This window comes from Castanea sativa, chromosome 9, assembly GCF_040712315.1.
Source record: "Castanea sativa cultivar Marrone di Chiusa Pesio chromosome 9, ASM4071231v1".
Taxonomy (NCBI): Eukaryota; Viridiplantae; Streptophyta; class Magnoliopsida; order Fagales; family Fagaceae; genus Castanea; species Castanea sativa.
In genome coordinates, this window is record NC_134021.1 from 41,286,726 (window position 1) to 41,296,997 (window position 10,272).

The 10,272-nt window shown below is 33.2% G+C and overlaps 1 pseudogene; it reads left to right on the forward strand.

Annotated features, from left to right (window-relative positions):
* Positions 1–5,624: 5,624 nt before the first annotated feature.
* On the forward strand, positions 5,625–10,272 carry LOC142609499 (uncharacterized; annotated as a pseudogene).

A 10,272-nucleotide genomic window follows, 5' to 3' on the forward strand; every position in this document is an offset into this window, starting at 1 on the left:
AACAAATATAAATTGTAGAAAAATATGCAGAATAGAAAGAGAATAGAATTGTGTATATCTAAACATAGTGTAGTAAAATATATATTATAGGAAAGGGTGTGACGATAGGTATTATATAGTTATTGGTTACTAATAACTCATAAAAGCCCAACAGCTATATTGTCCATTATTGCCTAACGGCTATTTTACTCATAAATGCCCAACTGCCAAAAAATAAATAATAATAAAAAGTGTTTAGAACACACACCCACACCAACAATCCCCCACATGTTACAAACAAGAAATAGGAAATGCAAGCAACTAAAGAAAGCATGCATCAATATGGTACCAAAAGGTTTTAACTCATATTAGGTTCTCTAATAAATGCAAGCCCAATGAGAAGATTTCAATTCTCATGCATTGACCAAATAAGTAAAAAAAAAACCCAAATGATTTTTCCGCTACCGGGATTTGAACCTAAATTCAATCAATAGAATCAATGGAATTACCAATGTGCTACAGCAGATTTCATGTCTTATATATCATTAAATATTCTATTAAACCTTAACTTCCAAATAAAGGAGCTACCCTGAACTTTTTAAAATATCAATTAACCCTCAAATTATTCGAAGTTCTAACAACATTTGTACTTAACAATAAAAGGACAGTTCAATTCACGCTACTACAATAGAGATAGAAAGAAAGAGAGAAAGAGAAGCCCGGCCAACGCTTGCCGCCCACACGTGGCATGCCTTTCGCCACAGCATGCTGAAAACCACCAGTAAAATTTTAGCATTCGGGGTAGAACTCATAATTAGTAAGGTTTTATAACTGGAATGTTGAATTCTAGCATGAGGATTTAAATTGGTTTTTAACAATTTATAATAAACATAATAAACAATAGCAAGAGGTTTACCACCTTCTAACCTTCATCCATATCATAACCAAAAGTTAGGATATTTAAAGTTAAAGCTTTAGCACTATTACGATCATCTAAAGCAAGATTTAAATTAGAAACAATCAAAATAAAAAAGGGCCATTAAACGAAGATGACTGAATCATACCAAGTATGCTAGTTTCGAATTTTCTAACTCTAGCATCACGTAAACGTATCCAATATTGAACCATTAACATATTAGTGTTAACTGAATCATTAACACTATTACGAGTTAGTGGCTTAACAGCAACTTGAACAAATCCAATATGCAAGAATCTATATCCTTTAGTAAGAAAATCATGAATAGATTTCTTGTTAAACAAACAACATTTCTCGTGAACTCTAGATATAGCATAAGCCCGTTTGATGGTCTTAACATTAAATTCAGTTTTAAAAGTAGAATTGAGCCAGCTTGTTTTATAAATTGCATTAACATTAATTTTAGGAATAGTCCATTTATTAAAGTCTAAGCAGCTTTCTTCTTCAACAGAATAATTTTCTTCATTGATAATATCAGGGATATCAGGAGGTATACTTGATCGGGAGCTGACTAATGAGTTGGATCTAAATATTCTATCTATTTTTAGGTTTACAAAAACCCCAAATTTAATACTCACTTATCATGTTTTGTATCTTACAACTGTTTGCATTTTTTAGCACATATCCTAATTAGCCCTTTACCTCTACCTCTCACACCTAAATCCACTAACACAGGCTTTATTCTTCAGTTATGGAAATGAGGAAATTTAAACCTTATATGTCTCCATTGAAAATACCAAAAAGTTTTGGTTGAGTTATAAGGCTATTGGCACTAACATGTGCTCTTAATTGAAATTTGAAAGCGAGTATATAAACTAAGTAGTCAAAAACAAAACAAAATAAAATAAAAATAAAACGAACAATGAGAGTGAGCATATTAGGTGTGTCTGATTGGCATAAGTTATTTTATTTATGAACATATTTTTTAAAAATAAAATTAAAAGTGGGCCATTCATATTGGGTTTTGTAAGAAAAGCGGGCCTAAAGAGAAGATCTCAATTCTCATGCACAGACCCAATAAAAAAACAGTAAAAAAGAATTTTCCACTGCTGGGATTTGAATCCAAATTCAATGTTCGTTATGAACTACCAATGTGCTACAACTGATTTCATGTCATACTTGTCATTATAAATTCTATTAAACCCAAAATTCTAAGTAAAGGAGCTAAACCCTGAACTTTTTGAAATAACAATTAAATCCCTAGGCCCCATAGCCAAATTATTCTAACACCGTTTGTACTTAACAATAAAAAGATAGTTCAGTTCACTCTACTAGAGGAGAGATTAAGGATCCCAGCCACAACACACCACCTCACGTGGCACGCCTTCTGTCACCTCACACGGGAAACCACCAGTAAAATTTGTTCATCTTTGTCTTTAAACCATTCTCCTCAATAAAAGTTGCGGATTTTTTAATACAGGCATATGGTAGGACACATTTTAAGATATAAAAAAGTGGGCTTTTTATTTTTTTTTTGGATAGAAATAGTAGAATTTCATTAAAATTATCAAAAACCCAACAAATGATTTCACAGAACACACACAAAACAACATCCTAGGATTGATAATAAAAATTAAAAAAAAAACACACACACACACACACACAATTTGAGGCTCTTGACATAATGACATATGCTGGATTATATTATCTGGCAGTTGAAGAAAATGGCCCAGTTATTATTGCTGTTGAAAATCCATGACCTACTTCCCACTTGAGACCTTCAAAGACAAAACTATTTCTTATTCCAAACCAGATAAGCAGTGACATGAAAAAAAAATCAACATAGCTAAAAGTTTTAGGCGATTCAACTTTGTCATAAGCTTTGTTCATATCAAGCTTTTATAGTCTTTCTCCCATTTCATCGTTTTTTTCTTATACTCATCAAATGAAGCATCTCAAATGCGAACTTGATCAATTATAAGCCATCCTGGAACAAAAGCATTATGTAAGTCCAAAATAATCCAAGGTAGCAATCTCTTCAATCTATTAGTCAATATCTTTGCCTACCTTAATTTAAAACATTACATAAGGAAATTCGTCTGAACTCAATCATATTCTCTAGGTTACGAACTTTAGGAACAAGAACAATGTGAATATATGATTGGTTTTCTATAACATATGCCCTAAACTCAACACTCACAACATAGCTCAAATGACATCAAACCCTCTTCATTATAAATTATACTCATAAAGTTTGGAGGTATTTATATTTTACACTCTGACATTTTAGAATTTGGATTTTACCTCCTAAACTTTAGAGGTTTTTGGATTTTACTCCCTAAAATTTGGGAGTATTTGAATTTTATACCCTAAAGTTTCAAAATTTTGTTTTCATTTATGAACTATTTTTTTTTTTTTTTTAAAAAGGAAAGAAAGTGGGCCACTCATATTGGGTTTAGTAAGAAGTGCAAGCCTAATGGATTTTACTCCGAAAGGTTTAGGAGTGTTTGAATTTTACACCCTAAAATTTTAGATTTCAACTAATTTTTTTTTTTAAATAAATAAAATTAAAAAAGGAAAGAAAGTGGGCCACTCATATTGGGTTTTGTAGGAAGTGCAGGCCTAATGAGAAGATCTCAATTCTCTTGTACGGACCCAATAAAAAAGAGCAAAAAAGATCTTCCGCTGCCGGGATTTGAACCCGGAATCAATTATTCAGGTTTTTCCTAAAGCATGATTGCCAATGTGCTACAGCGGATTTCTTGTCCTACCATTCATAAAATATTATATTAAACCATAAATTAAAGTAAACCCCTACCCAAATTATTCTAACACCGTTTGCAACTAACAATCAAAGGACAGTTCGGTAGAGATAGAGAGCGAGGAGCCCCGCCACCGCTCGCCGCTACACGGCTACAGCGGAAACCACCAGTAAAATCTGTTATTCTTTTTGAAACCTAACCCAATATGTGTAATAAAATTTCCTTTTTTTATTATGGGCAGGACACATATTAAGATATAAAAGTAGCTTTCTTTATGATTTTCCTTTTTTTTGGGTAGAAATAGTAGAATTTCATTAAAAATATCGAAAACCCATTATATGATTTTACAGAACACACTCAACAACATCCTAGGATTGATAATAAAAAATAAAAATAAAAAAAACATAATTTGAGGCTCTTGACACAGTGGCATATGCTGGGTTATAATATCTGGCAGTAGAAGAACATGTCCCAGCTGTTGTTGCTACTGAAAATCCATGACCCACTTGATACAGTATCATTTTAGCTTCAAAGAGAATACTATTTCATTGATTCCAAACCAGACAAGCAGAGACAGAAAAAAAAAAATCAATATAGCTGAAAGTTTAAGGTCATTCAACTTTGTCATGCACCTCTCATATCAAGCTTTAAAGCCATTTGCCCATTTTGTCCTTTTTTCCTCATACTCAACAAATGAAGCATCTCAAATGCAAACATTATCAGTTATAAGCCATCCTAGAAAGAAAGCACTCTGTGAGTCCGAAATAATCCAAGGCAACACCCTCTTCAATCTATTAGACAATACCTTCGCAATCGCCTTATACAAAACATTACATAAGGACATTGGTCTGAAATAAGCCATATTCTCTGGGTTAGGAATGAGAACAATATGAATGTATGATTGATTTTCTATAACATATGCCCAAACTCAGCGCTGATAGCACAGCTCAAATTACATCAGACCCTCTTCAATATGAATGTATGATTCTTTTTTTTCTTTTTTCCTTTTTGTATTTTGTATTTTGTGTTCATCATTGTGAACATGAAGTACTGTTCTATTTGAATAAAGAATATTACTTACTTATAAAATAAAATAAAAAAAAGCAGGAAAACCATCATGATCAAGCGACTTCATAGGAAACATCTTAAATAGGGCGTTTCTAATTACAGGAAATCCATGGCTTTGGCTCACTGAAGCTTTCTTTTCTTAGATTACTCTGTGGATGGTCCACAGTCATAGGTCTCATTGACAGTGGTACCCTAACAGAATTTGCTAATTTTATTTCTTTTTGCGTGTAATTTTCTTTATAGATACTCTTTAGGCTATCTTTTTCTAAGTAATGTTCTTGAGGTGGCTTCATTGCAATAAAATCTATTAGTATGTTGATAGCTCATGGGCAAGATGACTCCAAGGGTGATAAAAGGATATAATACAACTGTTTAGAGTTAAGTAGGATTTGAAAGAAATATTTTTTTGATGGTTTTATAGTTTCTTGTCTATTTGACTGAATCACGGGTTGAGGAACTGAAAGAGGGAATGTGTTACATTTTACATTGAAATAATTGAAGCAGTTTAGGGTCATTGTTTTGGTCTGATGCAGTTAATGGTTAGTATGTTGATGATAAAGTACCAAATGTTAATGTGAGCTACATCTTTTAACTAAATATGATTATGATATTATTTTGGACTTGTTAGGCTTAGGCTTGTCTTTTAATTTTCCCAATCTCAAGACCCTTTTAAAACTGAATTGTAGCTAGACAGACTTGCTAAGTATAATGTTTCAAAGATCTTTGTAAAGTTTTATTCAATGTTATTGTTAGAGAGAGTTCTTTGTTATCTTTACTTATCAAAAAAAATATATATCTTTGTTATCTTCATATTTCCTTGTCTGTGTGTAAATTTATCCATCTTTTCTCACAGATTTTAATTAGTGGAAGATACTTAAATTTTTGTTTATGGACTTGAATTACAGGGTACTCTTGGTATTAATTTAAAAATGAAGAAGATGATAGCCCTCGGCTTTGAGGGTTCAGCCAACAAGATTGGTATTGGATTGTAACTTTAGATGGCACCATTCTATCAAATCCACACCATACCTACATTACCCCTCCTGGCCAAGGATTCCTTCCCCGAGAAACTGCTCAACACCATCTCCAACACATTCTTCCATTGATCAAATCCAAATAACCCCAGATGAAATAGATTGCCTATGTTACACCAAGGGTCCTGGCATGGGAGCACCACTACAAGTTGCTGCTGTTGTTGTTTGGATTCTTTCGCAGCTGTGGAAGAAGCCCATTGTTGCAGTTAACCACCGTGTGGCACATATTGAGATGGGGAGGATTGTGACTGGGGCAGATGATCCTGTTGTATTGTACGTTAGTGGTGGGAACACACAGGTAATAGCATATAGTGAGGGGCGGTACCAGATCTTTCGGGAGACCATTGATATTGCAGTTGGAAATTTCTTGGATCTATTTGCTAGGGTGTTAACACTCTCCAATGATCCAAACCCTGGATATAACATTGAGCAGATATGTATCTGAACATGGGTGGAGTTTTCACTTTATATAGCTGACCCTGCATATAAATATTTTCAATGCTTCTTCATCTGGTTCCTTTTTTTATTTTATTTTTTATTTATATAGAGATTTGTTTTCATTGATTTATTTATTGAATATATTGATATTTAATTTATTTGTTAAATATAACTAAGACAAAATCGTTTTCACTATGAGGACTATTAAGATTAATATACATGTAAGTGTGTGGAACGTGGCCAATAAGCTCTTGCCCAAATGGCACCTCCTTCCCTTATAAAAGCAAGGTGAATGCAGGGGCGTAGCCAGAAATTTTTGCTTGGGGGGGCCAAGGTAAAACTATCATTTTGATTTGCAATTCAACGAAAAACTCAAAGTACAGTATATTTATAACACAGGATTATTGATAGAATTTTTTTTGTTGGTGTAATTCTATAGCACTCAAATATCAAAATACTAACAAGTTAATTGACCAATTGAGCATCTTAAGTCTTTTTTTCCTTGTTTCTCCTATTCTTTTGAAAAACCATAAGTCCACAACATTCATAGAAATCAAATGTAAGTATACAACAAAACTGCAGAAAAAGAAGAAAAAGAGGAAGTTGGTATTTCTCAATATTTGCTTAGCTTTAAATAAGAAAACTCTTTGTTAAGGATGGGGGAGAAACTAATGAAAATGTGATTAGATGAGAGCATCCCATGGAAGAGTTAATGAGAGTAACCGAAGAGAGAGCACCAAGTGATGAGGAGAGTCTTTTCAGTGGTTTTTAAGTGGAAGGGGATATTGTAATAGTTTTGAGGAAGTGCAAAATTTAAGTACAATATCCTAAGTATAATACATTAGGTTCTTCAATTAAATTCAAGCACATGTTTAACATGACCAATAAAATACAAATAATGTGCTTCTCAAAAAAAAAAAAAAATACAAATAATGTTATTATTTTTAGGGACAATTAAATTCAATACATATGATTTTAATCAGGTAATCTGATATACTACACCTCAATTTTATCCCTTCACAAAAATTGAATAATTAAATACTAGAAAAATATGAAGGTGGCTATCATGCTTTAGAGAAGAATGAAAAAGACAAAAGGAGTTAATTTTTATGATTGCACAGTTGGGATTTGGGATGGGAAGAATTTTATGAGTGATGTGTTGGAAGGGGGGCCAATCTATTAATTTTGTGGGGGCCAACTCTTAACTCAAAAGAATTCTACCCTAGTTTTACCTATAATTAGAGAGGTTTTAAAAAAATTTGGAGGGGCCATGGCCCCCCCAATGCATAAGGTGGCTCCGCCCCTGGGTGAATGGTTAGGCCATGGATTTAAGATCCACCGTGTGCATATGTAACTTGCACTTGGTTATAAAAAAAATGTTTGCTTGTTGAATATGTAGACACATATTTATATCCTTATTTGCTTCAGATGATCATACAATGTAAAATGCGATGTGCTTGTCATTTTGGCATCTGCATAGGCTAATCATAATGTATACTAAACTCAGCATACTATACTGTTTAAAATACTTCAATTTATGGAGGATATATGTATGGACAGTTAAGTGCCTTCTCTATTGGGTCCAAAATTTAAAAGGTCAAATTGGTTTATCTAGAATAACAAAATGATTTTTATTGAGAAATCTTACTTCGTGCAATCTAATGTTAAATAAGAGTAGTCAATACTTTGATGATTCATGATATCCTGTATCTAGATTGACAATATATTAATATTACATTTATGGAGTTTCTCTTCTTCTTCTTTGAAGATTTACAGTTAGTGCCTTCATTCTATAATAGCCATAATCTATGTGTTCTCCAAGGTGTCCAGTACTCTAGTGGATTTCCAGCACAATGTGTCGCTATGCATTATCGACAGGGTTTGATTACTCTGGTTTTAACCAATTGGTGTAGCTGTATCGGCATTAAGTATAGATTAATGGCACATGACTTATCAAAAGATTAATAATGCAGATGAGAATTTGTCCTGTGTTTGCTATGTATTGAGAAATTTACCTGTTAATAATTTGGAGACTCTTGCAATGAAATTCTGGTCTCTTTTACATGCAATGATACTTCATTGCTAACAGCTTCCTGATGTGAATGCAATCAAGACCAAATGAGAGGGATGTCTTTTGACTTTGAAGATGAGGTGGGAGTGAAGTGTGATTTTTGGTAGGTTTTTTAGTGTATAGAAGTGATTCTTAGTCTGAATAGGGTTAGTGCAGGAAGAGTTCATTGGATAGTGATGGCTAGTTTACTAGAATATTAATTATTTATTTATAAGGTGATGCAAGGAGGGTTCTTTTCTGGAAATGAATTTTTCTATTATTGGAAATTGCACTTGTGTTTTGTTTTTCCTCATTCTATTTTATGGAGGATAGAAACCGTCTATGAAGGGGTTGAAGAGAGGAAGAACACTTGGTGCTAATGTTCTTTGATCTTTCATTGGTGCAAAGTTTGATGGTTTAGGAGATCGTCTGATACAGTGCAAATAATTGCTTCCCACATATGCAACTGAGCAGACATAGGGCTGTAGCAAAGTAGAATTTTCCTAGAAATTGGGGAACAAAGTTTTAATGTTCTAAAAAATATGATAGGAAATTAGAGGATTTGTGGTTGAAATCAGGTTACAAAAGATTGATCCCTGACAGCTTAAAAGTTAAAGGAAATTGGGATTTTATTTTGTATTTTTTAAAGCAAGATGTAAAGAAACTCTGACAGCAGGTTCTTTAAAGCTTTAGGGTGGCTTAGTTTAGATTTAAACTTTAAAGTTCAGAAAAGTTTAGATTGCAGTTGGGTTTGCTATGCTGTTTCATGTTTTATTCTATCACATATTATTTTTTTAGAGCCTCTTTGATTTGGTTGTTGATTCATTCTAAATGCTTGACCACACTCATTTGTTACAGTTTATTTTCAGCTTTTTAAAAATGATGTTGACATGCCTAATATTATTTTATTTTTTTCTTCACCGGCTTGCAAAGAAAGGAGAAAAATTTATAGACCTTCCTTATGTTGTAAAAGGGATGGATGTATCTTTTAGTGGCATATTGAGCTATATTGAAGCCACTGCTGTGGAGAAGCTAAAAAAATAATGAGTGCACCCCTGCGGACTTGTGGTACTCCTTGCAGGTAAACTGTAGTCATAAAATATTTTGTATTTGAACTAAGCTATTCTTCATATCTCAATCATTAGATGTTGTATCATCATATGTTTGTTAGTTCTTTGCCTTAATTCTCTTCCTCTCAAAAGCTAACTCACCCTCTGTGGGAGGGACTTTTCTAAAGTTACATATACTAGGCCATACAGTTTTCTCTCTTTTATTTTACCTATACACCCAAAATTATCTTTATTTATATTATTCTGACATATATTATGTGTAATATTTTGATATGTAATATGTTGCAGGAAACTTTGTTTGCAATGCTTGTGGAGATTACAGAAAGGGCAATGGCACACTGTGGCACAAAAGATGTTCTTATTGTTGGTGGTGTTGGTTGCAATGAGCATTTGCAGGAGATGATGAGAACAATGTGCTCAGAGCGTGGTGGAAAGTTGTTTGCTACTGATGACAGGTATTGCATTGATAACGGAGCAATGATTGCATACACTGGTCTCCTTGCTTATGTTCATGGTATGGTAACTCCACTGGAGGAATCGACTTTCACCCAGCGGTTCCGTACTGATGAAGTACAGGCAATCTGGAGACAAAAAAAGGAGCCTTCTAACATGAATGGCCTCATGCAGGAAAGTAGTTAAATCTAAAAGATCTAGAGGTATGGTCTTTCTAATGCTTGCGAGAATTAAGATCAATAATGAATTCCTTTTTTAAATATTAGGATGAAAATGTTACAATATTCAAAGGAGAAACTGACTTAGCTATGCTGCCATGGAATTTAAAATTGTATTTGGTACCAATCAAGAAACATACATTCACGAATTGTACTAAAAAGTACCATTTATTACTTATTGAGTAGCTATATGTTAATTTACAGTTATTGTATGGGTTATTCTGGGGACATTTTGTTGTGGGCTGGTACACACAAATTTTGATTGGATATATTTTACCAGTGAT